Below are 18,294 nucleotides of genomic sequence, written 5' to 3' on the forward strand. Positions count from 1 at the left end.
TAATAGTCCTTTTTCATCACTAATATTTAGATTTATTAAAAATAAGATTTTAAGTTAATTCCTCCTGTTTAACAGTCTACTGACTTCTATATTGGATACGGATCCACTCATCAATGGTGAAGTCTTTCCTCTAATTTGTTGTGTTATTTACACATATATATATAACCGTATCTTCTGTGGCTCTTTACATCATTGAAAGCACTGTACAAATATTAACAGATACATGAAATATCATGGATTATTATTATTTCACACTTTACATATGACAAAATTGTGGCATACAGGAAGGCAAAGTGACTTGCCAAAGGGTGCACAGCAAGTTAGTGCAAAGCTGGGATTGAACTCCAGAATTTTTGGCGGCTATTTGTGTGTTCAGCCCATATTGCCTTCCTGTCGCTTTGTCTAGAATTACTGTCAATTCTTGACCAAAATAACGTTTACAATAAATGACCATGTGGACACTTTGGACAGAGTAATCGATTGTTTTGTTGATTCAGTAGTGATGGAATAAGTGATAGCATGGGAAGAGTTTCACTTTATCCTGTTGTGAAAATATATGATTAGCAAGTAGGTGCTTGGCAGTTTCAGTCACTAAAAACCAGAAGAAACTTGGTCCTCTGACACTAGACTGTCAATAGCAGTATGGGTGGATGTGTGTTGTCTTTACCAAACCTCTCCAGTTTTACAACAGTGGAGGTATGTGTTTCCAAAGTATGTTTTTAGAGCTCTTCAATATCAAGGGCTTAATTCACATCTCAGTTACACATTGCTTTACTATTGAAATTCATTAAGGAAGACTGTGGGATACTCCACAGTAAGGCAGTTCATTAGACTGCTATATTTTAAGCAAAAATCACATGAAATCTAACAGCTCTTCCAGTGTTGGGAATCAGATACTAATTTTAAAATAATGAGAATTTAGTGCTTCTGAAAAATAACAGATTGACAGCTGCAGAGAACAGTTTTCTATCCACACAACAGCTACTGCAGCAGTTCCAGCTCCCTGAAGCATCCCTGTCCTGGAGGAACCATTACTGTTCAAAGTATTTCTAGACTGCATATCCCCATGGGATCCATACACTAAAAAGCATAAAAAGATACAGAAGTTACATTTCCAGGCCCATTTACTCCTTGGCTTGTCTGCAAAGACCAACAACTAGTGGTGACATGGACACCTGTCCACTAGGAACTAAATTGAGGTCACAGATTCATTTCACACAAGCCACTGAATAACACAGCGTAACATCTTTCAGTCATTACCAACCCTTAGACTGATTTGAACCGGGCAGTTAGGGTGAAATGCTCTGTGAACATTTACTAATACTATTGGCCATCCAGTCCCATATAAAGTTATTCTTTTAGTGTTATGGCACATCTATTAAAGTGGAATTTCTGTAGTTCATCCACTCAACGGGCATTAGTTAAATGTGCTAGTCCCTCCACATGTGTGCACTAAAAATGTAATAGAGTGAGACAGATTTTGTAAAAGTTGTATCTACCAAATATTTTTGTTTGGAGTCCTAGATATACTCAGAACAGGTGAATGTGCTCCCACTGGGTACTGTGGTGCTCTGGAAAGATCCCCTCTGTATTCCCGCCTAGAACTTGGGAACAACAGAAGTAGAGAATGGTCCACAAAGATTCCGTTACAGTGTTATGTAAAAGCCTAGTGGAAGAGGAGGACTCTGAGTAAATTTCAAGCAGATACCCATTCAATTCACCTGTTTGTGCTTAAATACTGAATCTTAGTGCATTAACCAAAGACTCCCAGTTACTTGGCCTGTATTAGATGTGCATGTCAGAGGAAGTTGAGCCCTTTTGGATTGTTTAGAATTGCACTCATTCACCTTGTTTAAGCATAGTTGCTGGAGAAGGAGTTGTGCCAGGTCCTGCTGTTGTGCTGGGAGTTTATTCTGCTTCTCACAGGACACCACTGGAAGATGCAGCATGGTACTTCTTGGGAATTGGTAGTGCTTGGTGACCTTTTCCTTCAGCACTTGCATTAACTTCAACATAAGTTTGTTTTCCTGCTGTCAACCCCTAGTGACTTAGACTGGGAGTTTTTCCCCCTGGGTATCTTCACAAAAAGGAAAGCAGTGCTTTTATTTGGATATAGCAATTGTGTATTTGTAAAAGAGTGGCAGAAGCTGCAAGTGGGGCGCATCAGTGGAAGCTCCGCGGGGTATGTGTTTTGATTCTGACACGGTATGATGATTATCTACTGTTGTGAATTGGCGCCAATGACATCTTTGTGCTAGTTCTGCCTGTTCACTTTCAGATATCACTAGTCTTGAACGGTACCCATGCAATGCAACTCTTCTCTGTTCTACTAAATCAGTGGTTTTCAACCTTTTTTCATTTGTGGCCCCCTAAACAATTTCAAATGGAGGTGTGGACCCCTTTGGAAATCTTAGACATAGTCTGCAGTCCTCTAGAGATCCATGGACCACAGGTTGAAAACCACTGTACTAAATAATCTTCTAGGTTTTCCCAGTGAATTTAGGACTGGGAGTCATTAATGATATTGTTAGTCTGTCCGCATTTCTATTGTAGATTCCAGTTATAAAAATTGGCTCTTGGTTGTAAATTCATGTTAAATGTTTTTCATGTGCTAAGAATATATATATTTCCCTAACTAATCCATGTGCTTGTGTTCAAGGGATGCTCCCTATTACCTTAAAGTCTGCCATAAGTTCAGATCCCACTGCTCCCAAAATAGAGTCCTTCATTTGAGCAAAGGGAAATGCTCAACTAGTTATTAGCAGTATCAGGACTGAGAGTCACAGTTCTTCCGTTCTGATTTCATTCAGCATGGGCCTTATTATCTCTTACTAGGATAACAAATCTGAGGATAAATCCAGCAATTCTGCCATTGCCTTTGTGGTGTGTAAGATCAATGCAAGCTGCAGTTAAATATTAAAATTTCCTATTGGTAACTTCAAACAGTCAGTGAAGTAATAAGGAGAGTAATAAGGAGAGTTTCCATAGCATCATCTGTAGCTGACTTTAAAACAAACAAACAAACAAAACCTTTTTCACTTTTAGGGAAGTGGAGCAGCAGAACAGCTTATGGATTCTGAGGCTGCTTCTCTTTAAGCCTTAACTGCCCACCTTCCAAAAGGAAAGCAATCTCTGTAGGAAGGTACAAGCTCGGATTGGATGCTGCAAAGACAGCGTCTTAACAGAGCTGGGTCTAGACCACAAAATTCAGATCCCTTGCCAAAGTCTGGGGCATTCAGTTCTGGGGATTTTAGTCTGGATCCAGCTCAGCTTCTTAAGTATAGGACCAATCACATGAGCGCCCCCCCTTTAGCTCTGCCCCCTCTTTGCAGCGAAGGTGTTATGAATACGTGTCTGTCCTAGATGCCCTTTTCTGTACCTTGTAGATTCTAACTGCCAGCTAGTCCTGACTAGTACTGTAAGCAGTGACATAAACTGCCTGTTATTCTTTTGCCCAGTGTTGGCTGGTGTTTTCTTCCCTCCTTTTGCATGAGGAGATCTGGGTCATGTTGAAATGTTTCTACTCTGACGCCAGAGCTTCAGGTTCATTATTCTAACCCCACCTCCTTCCATCTGATTGGACAGGGAGCTCTCCCAGTTACCTTTACAGTCTAAAAGTAGCTAGGGGAACTGCAGAAACTGGTAGAGTTTAATCTGTGGCTGAGCCTAAGGAAAGAGTTCCTTCTAGACTGCCTGTGTCTGTGGAAAGGAATAATAGCAAGCCTCTGCTCCGTGCTGGCACCGCAAGGGAAACAGCACTGTCTGCAATAGTTACTGGAAAAGACAAGCTCGTTCACGGGAAGCACAAAGGGAGAGCGGTCAAGTAGTGGGATGCAGGTAATTATGGTTGGTTGCGGGCAGGGTTCCGGGCTGTTGTGTTTTTTTTGCAATCATTGTTGACAAAGCCGGATGCTGATTTGATGATGCTCATGATGATGCCCCAGCTATATGAATGACACTGATTGGCTCTAATTGCTGTAAATGTGTGCGCTTGTGGAGGTAACTTGCCTTTGTGACGGTAAATGGAAAGCTACAGAGCTCGCTGAATTTAGTGATGCTGGAGCAAGGTGGGAGAAAAGACCATCGGTGTAATGAAACAATGGAAAGTTCAATGAGCCTTCAGAATGTTTGGAAGAATCGATATTTTAAGCCAACCTGTTGAATGTGAATCATAAACACAGTTCCTCATCCCCTATTGTAAACAACTGTATCTGAAATAAAAAAGGCGGGGGGGAGGGAACGGTGTTTGTTTCCTGGGCATTGCCTTTTGATCAGTTTTGCAGTATTAAACGAGTAATTGCACTATCAGAAAATGTAATATTGTCTGTTAACAGAGGAGGTTTTAGAAAAATGACATTTATATAGTGAGATTATATTTTATAAGCGAAAATAATCCTTTTATAGTTCAGAATGTGCTGGAATTATACTATTCTGCTACTTAGCCAATATGTTAATGTGGTTTTATTTATATGTTCCTTTCAGTAGCTGATTTGAACCTTTATTATTTGTTTCAAGGTCTTGATCTACACAATTATTTCCTGTAAAAATCATGGGGGCAATAATAGCCTTGAATTTTCTGTTCCTGTTGTGCAGAAACCCATTAACAAGATGCTTATCTCAGAAATAACTCTCTATAGCAGCATTTTATGCCAGTATTGCAGGGACTGAGCAGAGCTGTGTGGAACAACAAATATTTCTTCACAAGATATTGCAGAAAACAAGTCATGATAGAGCTGCAGGTTATTTTGTCCTTTACCATTTTTTTCACACACTGGTAATTTAAAAAAAAAAAAAAAAAGAAACTACCCAGAATTTCAAAATGTTGTGCATGTTGATGTGAAACTTAATGTCAAAACAAAATATTGAAATTCAAACTTTAAAAAATATGTACCAAGACATTTTTAAAGAGAGATCCATTTTGAGTGAAAGTGGATTTTTTTCTCCCACTTAGAAGTGGTCCTGGTTTCAAGTGAAACGACACACAAGCTTGCACAGGTCTTTCATAAAACTGACCATATTTACAAAAATTGAGGACAAAATGCAAAACCTATAGACTCAAGACTCTTGTTATGAATATTTTGCATACTGAGGCTGTCAATATGCATTAGTTGGTGTTTAGGTACAAGTCAAAACATGCAGAGGGCCAGATCCTGATATCTTTCTCATGCTGAGTAACACTTTAAATCCGCCAGTGGCCTCACTAAGTAAGGGTATCAGAATCTAGCCCACAATAGGCAGAATTATAGGCTGGGTTGGTAGTGCCTCCTATTGTTAAGGTTGCCGGATACCTCCCATTAGAAGACCCTGTCTTCATTTGCTTACAGCTTTGCCAAATGTTAACCATTGAGGCTGAAATTTTCCATGCCTTGTGTCTGCCTCAGGCTGATTATTATTTTTCTTTTTTTAATTCAGCCAAAACGGCTCAATAGTTTCAGAGAGAGAGGCTAGGGAAAAATATTTTTTTTTGCCTCTGTTTAAAAAATTTGGATACCTTTTTATTTGAACAGCTCTAGTGATTCCATGCCTTGGAACAGAAAGTTGAAATTCCCCAGGGAGTGGTCTTTATGGCAGGGGTGTGCTTTTTGCTGTCCCTTGTGAAAATCTGCCCAAATTGGCCAAGCTATAAGTCTTTGGAAAATTGCAGTTTGCATGTACTCGGAGACTTCTATAATTTTTAGCAGCTAAAATCTCTGAAGAGTCCATCCTCAGTGAGCATGCTCAGTATCTTTAAAATTGACCCGCAAAAGAAAAAACCTGGGTTAGAAATATCATTACTGTTAATTCTAATCATACCTCACACATTGTAAACAGTCTTAATAAGAAAACACTTTCCAATTTGTGTGACTAGGTTTCACTTCTTTAGTATTTTGATGTTATAATTTCATTGTTTCTCCAATTACCCATAGAGTCTTCCAGCGGAGACAAGACTCAGATTTCTAATTTAAGGCCCTGGAGGTGGGGGAAGAGCTGCTGTTAACATAATGAAAACTTTTCAGGCCTTTAAAATAATAGACATAACTTCTTTTTCCCCTATTTGTAAGCAGTGGCTTTATAAACTTTTCAATAATGTTTGAATTTGTTCACCAGTAGAGTTTAGCTGGATCCTCAGCTGGTATAAATCAACTTTTGAAATTAATGGAATAATGCCAGTTTACAGCCGTGTAAGATCTGAACCTTTAAGGGAAAGGCAAAAAATACTAATTCCAATGCCTAGAATTTATTATAGTAGCAGGGAACCATACGATTAAGGAGACCTACATTCCCTGTCTGCTGACCTTCTTCGGTTCATCAGTATTCTTTGCTCATTTTTCATCACCATTTATACAGTAGAATCAGTAGAAATGTAAAACTTCCTTGAAAATACCCTAATATGTTAGTTTCAATAGTATGTGAAAGATGAATTGCTTTAGATATTTTCTCTCCATTTCCTCCTGGCTGATTTAGGGCCTGATCCAAAGCCTATCCAAGTCCATTGAAAGACAGCCATTGACTGCAGTGGGCTTTTGGATCAGGCCTGTAAAATCTTTTAAATGCAAATTACCCTCCAATGTGGAATAAAATAATAAGACTTGGAGGAATGGAACAAATATCACATTTCTTGGCTCTGTAAGGTAGATACAGTAAAGATTAATGTCCTCCCAAAATTACTGTTTTTGCTTCAGTGCATTCCTGTTTGTATCTGTGACATGACATTAAACATGGCAGGATGTGCTATTAAAATTCATATGGAACATAAAGTTCTAAAGTTTTCTATAAGCCTACAAAGTGGGGTAGACTAGCTTTCCCTAATTTGGCATATCATTATTTCATTATATTATGAATCACAATTAAAAGATATGACCAATTGGGTTTTCAGTAGATCATGAACATGACTAAGGTCACCAAAAATAAAAAGTCACCCATTCAGCCAGGCCATTTTAGCTGCTTTGGACAAATTTTCTAAATTCCTGTCACCGAAGCCCTCTCTTTTAGCTACTTGCATTAACAATCAGAAATTTCTCTCTAGGAAGTATGAGAGTGACTACTACTCTATGAGCTCTGGTCAAGAGCTGAGAGTGAAATTACTCAATTCAGACAGCTGTTCCTGGGTCCTGATTTGAAATCATACCAGGAGGTATGTAATAATGTAAACAATATAAAGATCCCATATTTTCAATATTTACAAGTTAAATATTTTATAATAAAATCTGGATATGAGGTAGTGCTGTCTAGAACTTTAGTCACAGTTGAGCTAGCTAGAACTTATATAATCACAGTTTTGATTGAAAAGGATATTGATAAGAAAACAATGCAGATGAAATGATCAGAGAGGGATTAGGACAAAGAAATTGATCTGGATGAGTGGGTCTCTATATGGGAAAGGGAATATACATCTTCAAAGGTTAAAAAAACTGGGCATATTTCGTCTTGAGAAAAGAAGACTGAGGGGAGACCTGATAAGTCTTCAAATATGTTAAGAGTTGTTATACAGAGGATGGCAATCAATTATTCTCCATGTCCACTGAAGGTAGGACAAGAAGTAGTTGGCTCATTCTGCAGCAAGGGAGATTTAGATTAGAAAGTAGGGAAAATTTTCCAGCTACAAGGATAGTTAAGATCTGGGACAGACTTACGAGGGAAATTGTAGAATCTCCATCATTGGAAATTTTTAAGAACAGGTTAGACAGGCACCTGTCACAGATGGTCTAGGTGTACTTAATCCTTCTTCAGTCAGGGGTCTGGACTAGCTGACCTTTTAAGGTCCCTTCCAGCCTTATGTTTCTATGATTATTGGAAACATGTGACCCCTTCCTCCTATGGAAGTGTGGTATAATGTGAAATGTGGACTGTCTTTGTGATTTGAAAAGATTTTACACCAAGTACTCTGATATGAACACCAGAGTTATGGATTTTCCGGTCAACCAGACATTCTCTGGAATTGGAAGTAATCAGGTAGCAGTGGAGACAGACAGACAGACAGACACACACACACACACACACACACACACAAGCAAAGACTTTAGTGCCTCAGGGATTTAGCCTTGGGCACAGGCACTGACTCCAGGGGGGCTCCGGGGCTGGAGGACCCATGGAGAAAAAAATGGTGAGTGCTCAGCCCCTATCAACAGCCAGCTGATGCCCCCCGCCCCCAGCGCCTCCTGCCTGTCGTGATCAGCTGTTCCGTGGTGTGCAGGAGGCACTAGGGGGAGGAACAGGGACAGGGTGCACTTGTGGGGGGGGAAGAGGCAGGTGGGGGTGTAGTGGGAAGAAGAAGGGGTCAAGTGGGAGGCGGGGCCTGGGGTGGAGCTGGGGTTGAGCACCCCTGGGGCCTGTAGGAAGCTGGTTCCTGTGGCCCTGGGGCTCAAAGTTTCAGCTGGTGGGGAGGGGTTAGGACTGCAGCTGCAGGGGGCGAGCAGGACTCCAGACAGGAGGTGGGGCTCAGGGTCCTCAGGGCTTCTGACCCTTGGGAGCACCACGGCTCAGAGCTTCAGCTCCACAGCCCTGTGACCCCTTTCCTGGCTTTAGCGCTGTGGGGGACACTGGAGCTCGGGGCTTTAGCTACAAGGGGAACACTGGTTTCAGCCCTAGCGCTCCTCTCATAGCTAAATCTCCAGGCTCCAATGCCTCCCACTGAAATTGTGAGGAGATCCATGGGGGAGTCCCGGTGCCCCACATGGGGCTTCAGCCTGGAATGGAGCTATGGGACGGAAGCCCTGAACCCTGGCACCCCTCATGAGGCAGAAGCCAGGAACGGAGCCATGGGGCTGAAGCCCTGAGCACCAGCACTTCCCCCAGATCTAAAGCTGAGCCCTAGCGCTCTGGAGGGTCACAAACCCTGACACCCCTCCCCGTCCCGCCCCCACGGCTGAAGTCCATAATGTCTTGTTCAGAGTTACAGACATTTCAGAGTTAGACAACCCCCATCCCCGAGGCGACCATTAGAACCTCCGACTTACATAGTTATTTAGAACTGTGGTGACCCTTTCTGCCATACTTCAAGGAGGAGGGCTCCCCAGCCAGCAGGCCAGAATCCTCAGTCAGTTTCTCTGTACATAACTTGATCCTGAATAAGAACATACTACACTGAATATTTAAACATTGTATTATAACTTTGCCTTAATAAAAAATTAAAAAAAAACAAAACCAGACCAATGAAATGTTAATTTTGTTGTGGCAAAAGCCATCTGTATTTTTAAAAAAAATAAATTAACATGGTCCAGTGCTTTATAAATAGCCTGATCAGCATATTTTTTTTAGTGGTCTGGAAAATCCTTAACTGGCAGCAGGATGGTAATGTTATGTCCACAAAGTGTTTGAATTTTTGGCACTGAATAGTTCCATATGTTGAGCATTGGGCCAGATCCTCAGTGGTGTAAACTGGAAGTCAATGGAGTTACATCTATTTACACCAGCCCTGGATCTGGCCCACTATTTTAAGTTACAAGCTGTCATTGTCATTCAGTCCAAATCAATCTAGAATTACAAATAAACAAAAAAATTAAATGCTATTTTTTATATAATGCCCTAGTTCAGATCTATATATACTCTTGGGTGATATCATATGATAGAAAATATAAATTCTGTATGGCACACAGTGTAAGACCATGCATATGGCATTATATAACTGATACTTCATTTTTCTCTCATACACAAATTAGGTTAACTTGACCACATGCATTCCATTGTTGCAGATTTGTATTAAATTAATGTAAAATGTGACCTTCCCTCCCCCCAATTCCCCCCCCCCCCCCTGGCATTGAAAGAACTACCCTTTGATGACAACGATAAGATGAAGAAAATTAGCCACTATGTTACAAGCCAAGAAATCCTAACTGGCTTGGCCCATTATAAGCATACATTTAATCTGTAAAATTTGAGTATGGATTTCTGACTGCTATCCAAGTGTGTGGTGTACATCTGAGGGGTTTTTGATTCAGTTTTATTGCTACTGATCAATGTTTTGCTGTCTAAAATGCTACTAGCCAGCATGACCCAGTTAAGAGCATATTTTGCAAAGAAACAAGAATTAAAGATTCCGTGCTGCTTTGTACATAATTGACACTATCTCACTGAACAAACAGGGGTTCTGAGAAACAATCCATTTCTAAATTTTCCAGACTGACCTCACTGGCTCTTCACCTTTGTAAATCTTTTAAGGAAACAATATTGCCAATACTCACTTGGTCTGATAAGGAGACTCATCCAGACTATGGTATGTGGTACCCACCCCACTTTGGCATGCTCAGAACATCAGCTGTGTGATATCTCAAGAGAACATAAACTGTCTGCTATACTGCATGCCAGATGAGAATTTGAAAAACTAACTGCTCAGCTTGCACCAGGAATATTTGTTTCATTGAGTCTAAAAGATCGTCTCTTCTAATTCCCCACAATAGAAGTATGCACATACTCCACATTACTGGGAGATTTATGTTTAAGGGCCCTTCCAATTAAAGATCAGCTGAGCTCATACTATTCGTGTTTTCGTCTAATCCACAAATAGTGTGGTCTTTCTGCTAACGGCAAATGTTCAATTTGCACCTGTCCATACTTTCCCTCCTTCAAATCCCTCTCTGCTGCTGAAGAAGGCCATTTTACATGACTCTTTGAAGACAATTCAATTGCAATGTGAAGGCTCCGCTCTGATCCACATATAGATCTGTTAGCCACAAGGTGGATGTCTGCACTTCTTCCATGCTTGGACTTCATTTGGAGTTCATAGAATGAAAATTACATTATGGGCCATATTCTGAAAACAGGTGTGATTCTGCCTAAATGGGTGCCAAACATGCCCAGGTTGTGCTGCTACAAAAGTCCAAATTCTGGCTGCAAACAGCCTGCAGAAATGCATCCTCCAAAAGATTAGAGTCTGTCTGAACCTGTAAAGGCCAAGCCCCCTGTTCTCTTACAAACTCCACCATAGATTCAGCTGGGGCCATTAGATCATCTAGTCTGACCTTCTGCATAACATGTTCCCTGGTGCAATTTCTTCTTCTGAGAGTAGGAGTCAAATGCTTGGGAGTCTACGTGCAGAAGCCATAGGGTGGTGAGTATTGCTGCATAAGAATGTGTACCATCCCTCATTAACCCTTCCATGATTCTTGCTAGAGGCCCTGTAGAGTCAGATCTCTGCATGTTTTCAGGGTAGTCAGCTATGCAGCACTGAGGGTAGCACTCTGCCGTGGACCCTGGCAACAAGCCCGAGTTTGTATGTTCTTGCAAATGTGTGTGTATATGTAATTTAGAGAGACACGTGGGTAAGGGTACTATCTTTTATTGGACCAACTTTTGTTGGTCAGAGAGACAAGCTTTTGAGCTTACACACAGCTCTTCTTCGGGTCTGGAAAAGGTACTAAGAATGTTCTGAAAGGAGAACTTTGTCCCAAGTGTTCAGCATACTTTTATGAATAAAGACTGGATGGACAGGGGATTAGGAAAAGCCACTATACAAACCAGGTTTTAATTTGGTCAGCCTCAGCAGAGAGACAAAAGATAGAAGGGGTGACAGATAGTGAACCACTTTCATTTCTCCCGAGAAGAGAGTGACAGATATTTATCTTTTCTTTGTAAGAACAGATAAAAATCTCTTTTGTTCACAACACTGTGATTGCCCTAAATGTAACCCAGTTTCACAGATTCCAAGACTAGAAGGGACCACTGTGCTCATCTAGTCTGACCTTCTGTATAACACAGGCCATAGAACTTCCGAAAACAAATAATTCCTTTGGTACTAAGCATTTTATTTTATTTTTTAAAATCTTGGTTTAAAAATTGTGCGTGATAGAAAATCCACCATGAATCTGGTAAATTGTTCCAACAGTTAATTACCTTCACTATTAAAAATGTATGCATTATATCCAGTCTGAATTTGTCTAGCTTCAGCTTACAGGCAATGGATCCTGTTATACCTTTCTATGCTAGACTGAAAGAGCCCATTATTAATATTTGTTCCCCATGTAGGTGTTTGTAGACTGTGATCAAGTCATCTTTTAACCTTCTTTCCTTGAGTCTATCACTATAAGGCAGGTTTTCTAGTCCTTCAGTCATTCTTGCGGCTCTTCTCTGAACCCTTTCTTATTTATCCACATCCTTCTTGAATAGTGGACACCAGAATTGGACACAATATTCTAGCAGCGGTTGCACCAGTGCCAAAAACAGATGTAAAACAACCTCTCTGCCTACTAAGATTTCCCTGTTTATGCATCCAAGGATCTCACTTGCCATTTGTTGCATCAGAAGCTCATGTTCAGCTAATTGTCCACAATGACCTTCAAATCTTTTTCAGAGTCACTCCGTCCAGGATAGAGTCCACCATCTTGTAAGAATGACGTCCGTTCTTTGTTCCTAGATGTATAATTTACATTTACCTATATTAAAAACTAATTGTTTGCTTGTGCCCAGTTTACCAAGCAATCAAGATTGCTCTGTAACTGTGTCCCATCCTCTTCATTGTTTACCACTCACCCAATTCTTATGTCCATCCTTCAGTGATATTTTATGTTTTCTTCCAGGTCATGATAAAAATGTTAAAAAGCGTAGGACCAAGAACCGATTCCTTCCTGTGGGACCCTATTAGAAATGCTGTGATGAATCCCCATTTACAACTACATTTTGGGACCTAACGATTAGCCAGTTTTGAATCTATTCAATGTGTGCCATGTTAATTTTGTATTATTCTAGACTTTTAATCAAAATATCATGCAGTACCTAGTCATATGATTTAGAGAAGTCCAGGTATATTATATCAATGCTGATTTCCATAGTTTTGGCCAAAGTCTTGTGAGACTAGCTCACAATATCTTGATAAAATAAGCTGTTTGAGCCAGAGAATGTTATTTTTTCTACAAGTAGCATCTGCTACTCAGTCAGACTGGCTCCTGTTGCAGTCATGTGGTGTTTTCCAGCAGGGGATGAAGAATCACACACAGCAGACAGATGCAGAGACATAACCAAGCCTAGAATTACATGGGTGAGAATGATTCAATGATGTATCTATTCCTCCTCAACCCTTCCTCTCTCCCCAGCTGTTCTCATATTCCAAATGGCAGACCTCATGCCATAGAATGTGGAAGACATATGGAAGCCCTTCCACAGACACAGGATATATAATTAGGCACCTAAATCCATATTAAGGCACCTAATAAGTAGTGTGACTTTTCACAGTGCTTCAATAGCATTTCAGTGGGAGTTTGCCCAGCACTTCTGAAAACCCTCTATTTAGGTAAATAAATATAGATTTGAGTGCGTCAGTCTTACGTCTCTTGGGTCTGAAGATTTGGGGCTTATTTTTAATGGACCTCTGAAAATGTTGTCACAAAATATGTATGCAACGTAGTAACCTGGTCTAGGAGGAAACAATGTAGACAGGACATGGGATTGAGAGTTAGAAGGCATGCAGTCTATTCCCAGATCTGCCATGGACTCACTGTCTGCATTTGGACAAATTATTTTATAACTCTGAATTTAGATTTCCCTATGTAATATAAGTGCTCTAAGGTATATAGATAAGGGCTGTTTAAGTACAAAGTATGATTTTATTATATTTATCCAGGTGCACATGTAAAAACCTCAAGTTGTTCCTGCTAACAGATGTCCTTGCCAAATTTTACATTTCAGAATGTATAAATTCATTAATTATTTGGATATCGCTTTTAATCCCAGGTCGTTTTTCAAGTGTTCATTGGAAATTTTGCCTGAAATGTATTAAACATAAACCTCCACAAAAGATAGTTGGACTAAATCTGATCAAATCCTTCTTGTTTCTTTCCACTTAATTGATAACACTTACAAGTTTAGCCAGGCGTGTCAATTGGATGTAAAATCTTCAGTCATTATGTCTGTTATTACATGAGAAAGTAAGCGAGGCTTTCAACCTTAATTTCCCCATCTAGAGAACTGTGGTGTTCCTTCTCTTGTTAATATAATTAGTCTCAGACATATTAAGTTATGAAACTAAAAATACAGTAAACCAGTTATAACGCCTCTTACATTTCGGACATGTAAGAAATAATGTCCATAAAAGTCAAATCCTTATGTCTCTTGTTTTTCTGTTTAATATTATTTATTCCTCATTCTTTATAACTTTACCATCCATGTGTTAATGTTCTTGGGACTTAATCTTGTGTTTCTTCCACCCCCAAAACTCTTACTGGCTCAGGCACTTGGCTGACAGTGACATTTTTAGTTAGTAAAAAGAAATTGTTCCTAGTAAAATATAAATGTTAAACACATAAAATCCCATTTTAAAGGTCAGAGTCACAAAAATGACAAGTGGGGAATTTAATGGATTTATATGTTGTTCTGCCCTCCCAATGTCTTCTGAAGTTCAGAGGATTCCAAACTTTAAATGATTAACTGGTATTTTCCAGACTACCAGCCAAATGAATGCTTAGCAGAATATGAAGATATGCCTGCAGTCCTCAAAAGATTAATGAGTCAGATCTGCATTCAAGAGAGAGAGATTGGGCCAGATACTGCCGTCTTTGTACAATCAAAACTCCCATTGAAGTCAAGGAAGCACCAACAAAAACATACATAAGGTAAGTAACTTCTACTTTCAGTCAGTACCCTGGATTCAAGCAAATGGACCAAATCCTCAGTTGGGGTAACTGGTGTAACCCTATTGGGACAATGCAATTTTTGCCTTTCAAAAAACTGCTAGATCAGACCATTGTCTAAGTTGATGGGTTTCTAAATCATACTGGGCTAAGTCTTGTTTGCTCAGTAGGAAAAAGTCCCCCATTCTGGTTTTAGAACTCAATATTGTAATGCTCCTTCCCTTTCTTATGTCTGCGGCTGTATTATTTATTTAGGCTCCCTGTAATAAGGACACCATTGTGCCTGAGTGTTGTGAGAGAAAACAGAGAGCTGGGCTCTGCCCTTGCTGTGTAACTATATCAACACACCAACAGAAGCCCTCTTCATTTATTTATTTATTTTAGTATTCAAAGAAAGGAATGCGTACCTGATGACAAAAGCAGGCCTTAGTTGTTATTGCGCCTCTTCAGCTGGGTCCTTGTCCCTGGGAACTAAACATCCCTCTCGTTTAACTTGTTTCATTTTTCTCCCCTGGAAGAGAAACAAATGAATTGCAGTTTGCTGGGAACTGTGTTTTATTCGAGTTTTGCAGCACTGTTTCTTATCGGTACTTAGCTACAGACATGATTCCTGATTGTCTCTCCTAAATAGGAATTATTATTACATTTAAGTCTCAGACATATAATACTGTTACCTATAGAAGAAGGATGGTAAGGGGAAGGCAATAGACTTTAAGACACTAACAGCTTCCTATAGCTGGCTGGCAGTTCTGTCAGTGCTTTTTACCTAATAATGCCCTGACCCTAGATGTCAATGGAGCAGAACCTAGCCCTAAACCTCATTTTGAGTTGGTGGTCTCATCCAATCACCAATGGATCAGTGGTCACATCACAACGTCTACTATCATTAGTACAACTGCCATTACTTTGGTGTTCCTGCTGCCATGGTTTGGATGCCATGGAGACCTCTCTCAATGGTTCCACTGGTTCAGGACTGAAGCATGTTAATGAGGCTGCCAGAAGAAATTTGCTTACCCATGTGGTACCTTCACCCAGGCTAGTTTTAAATGACACAAGTGATGGGGCTTTCTCTACTCCGTTTGGAAGACTATTGAGATTCTGTGTGGTTACTTTAGGTAGGACAGGCTGTTTAGTTAGTGTAGGAGACTGAGAACTAGAAAGCACCATATGGTCTGTCTGTGTTAATTTGTGTGTACAGTTGTGTATGCATATGTGATAATAAACACAACTCCCTCTGAAAGTCTTGGCCCTATAAATTCAGAAACAATATAAATAAAACAAATCACAGAGGAACATGTATCTGTTTTCCTTCTGTTGGAGGACCAGAGCCAATACCATCGGTCTGAGCCCCTGAAGTGCACACTAGCAGATAGCTGCCACAAAAGAAGCAGCTTGGCTGAATGGTGCTGCCTCACACAGGGCCACACAGAGCGGCAAAATCCTTGCTCTTACACAGTCTTATCCTGCAAAATGTTGAGTGCCTCCTGTGCTGCAGAAGGAGATGTCAATTCCCATTGGTTTCAAAATGAGTTGACACTCTCAGCACCTCACACGAAGCTCTTAGCACGCTGCAGGTTGAGGCCCATAATGAGGATGCCAAAGGTAAAAATGAAAGATTTCCTAAAAATTACAACAAATAATTATATCAAGTCACAAATTATATAATTTCAAAGCTACCTACTCCTCTGGGAACTTCAGTCTGATTTCCTGTCCACATTTAGCTACAGCTGCAACTCTCTCATTCAGACAGTGTTCTGTCTTTATGCCCTTAGTCATCATATTAGGTGGATTATGAAGTATAAATTCATCCTTTCTTCCTTCAGGTAGTGCTGCATGAATACAAACTATCCATATAGCAAGGTAAATCACATCTGTTGGAATAGGGCACTTTCCTCCTACAAATCATGATTATCCGGATTCACAGTATGTATCAAATGAAATGTAATGCCTGATATTTCATATATGATGTATTCCCTCAAAAGGGAATTTGTCACATTCTAGGCTTAAATTTTTCCTTTGCCCAGTGTCATGGCACTAATTTTAGTTATAACTCCTGAGACCAGCTTAAACAATTTGATCTCTTTAATAGGATTTTAGCTCTTCAAACATTTGTACTTAGTTATGTTTTCCTTTAGTCATTATTTAGGCAAATTTATTCTTTTCTTTTGAATTAATATGTTCAGGTTTTTGCTTTCAATAGAATAGAAGTTGTACGTCCTTAAAAAGGGAACATGTGGGAAACTTGTTTGATGTTTGTTTTTGTTTTCTAAAGGGATGTTGAAATATGACTTGATTGTTCATACTTAAAGATTCATGAACTACTTCAGTAGCAGGCAAGTATTTAAAACAACAGAAGGAGTTGGTGCTCATATTCTGGTTGATAAACCCAACTTGGTTTTTAAAATGGTGTCCTCTTAGAAAACCAAATTTAAACTCTGTTGAATATGAATTGCGGTACAGGGACATTCCTATCTGCAGACTTCATAAAATCATTGTCACAGGCTATTCTATTCTATATAGGTTTTTATACCATGCTCATTACCAGAGTATCTGTGTGCCTTCCAGTAGCGCATTTAGTGATGTGTCTGAGGGTAGGTCTGCACTGGAGCTGGAAGGTATAAATTCCAGTTTGAGGAGAGTGACCCGCATTTGCTCTGATCAAGCTAAAAATAGAAGTGGCATGAGCAGTGTCACAGTCTAACCTCCCCAGTACGGGTCTTGGCCAGGACTGTACTTAGGATTGCCAGCTCCTCCCATCACTCTTACTGCTGCCTATATACTTTTGTTTCAATCAGAGCTAGTGCAGTTATATCTCCGCAAGCCCTAGTATAGACATATCCTGACATATGTCTCTTGTGGCTTATTCTCTCATCCTCTCCCCAGCAAAAGAATTGTGTATGCAGTGGAGTGTTTTGGGTAATAAGGTGGTGGTGGTGTTTTTTAACGTCACTTTGCTATGTGATTATGTTAGAAGGAAGCGTGAACAAATGCACCTGGCACTTGGAGTGTAAGGGGAGAGGTTTGTGATGGTCCTTTGTTCCTGGAGAAGTTCGTTCCACATTCTGACCAATCCCAGGAAAGTTCTGTCTCTCACACAGATGAACCTTACTCTTATTGACAAGAGTTTCATTGTGCCAGCCAGAGGAGCAGAGTCGGCAACCTTGCCTTCATCCCGGAGTTCTAGGTGGTCTTACTGTTCTATTGACTTTCTATGCATTTGCAAACCCACACTCCTATTCTCAGTTACACACATGTGCCTGGGTAATACTGGGCAGCACTGTCTCCTGGAAGTCAAGAGACTTGGATTCTGTTCCCAGCTCTGAGCTGTTGTGTGACCTTGAGCAAGTCACTTCCCCCCTCTGTACCTCTCTTCCTCTTCTCACCACGTCTACACTACGGGATAATATCGAATTAGCTAAAATCGGTCTAATAAAATTGATATTATAAAATCGACTGTGAGCGTCCACACTAGGCACGTTAATTCGATAGTGTGCGTCCATGCTCCATGGCTCGCGTCAATTTCTGGAGCGGTGCACTGTGGGTAGCCGTTCCGTAGCTATCCCATAGTTCCCAGTCTTGTGCACCAGCTGAACCGCCTTGGACAGCATCTTGAAAAAATCGGAATCCCAGCAGGCAGGTAAAAAACAGAAAGGCCCCCCGCGAAATTTGAATTACATTTCCTGGTTTGCCCCAGCGTGGAGCTCGATCAAGCAACGGGTGGCGATGCAGTCTGAAAAAAAATCCCAAAAAAGAGGCT

The 18,294-nt window shown here is 40.3% G+C and overlaps 1 protein-coding gene across 3 annotated transcripts in view; it reads left to right on the plus strand.

Annotated features, from left to right (window-relative positions):
• The first annotated feature begins 3,654 nt into the window (after positions 1–3,654).
• SHROOM1 (shroom family member 1) overlaps positions 3,655–18,294 on the plus strand; it is a 73,883-nt gene continuing 59,243 nt past the window's right edge. For 2 of the 3 annotated variants that reach the window (XM_032769179.2, XM_032769183.2), the window contains exons 1-2: positions 3,655–3,837; positions 14,349–14,519. The gene's annotated coding sequence lies outside the window, so the exon portion shown is untranslated. Of the gene's footprint in view, positions 3,838–7,041; positions 7,115–14,348; positions 14,520–18,294 lie in introns of those variants that run through there. The other variant, XM_032769180.2, reaches the window with a different exon arrangement.

Source organism: Chelonoidis abingdonii, chromosome 7, assembly GCF_003597395.2.
Source record: "Chelonoidis abingdonii isolate Lonesome George chromosome 7, CheloAbing_2.0, whole genome shotgun sequence".
Classification (NCBI taxonomy): Eukaryota; Metazoa; Chordata; order Testudines; family Testudinidae; genus Chelonoidis; species Chelonoidis abingdonii.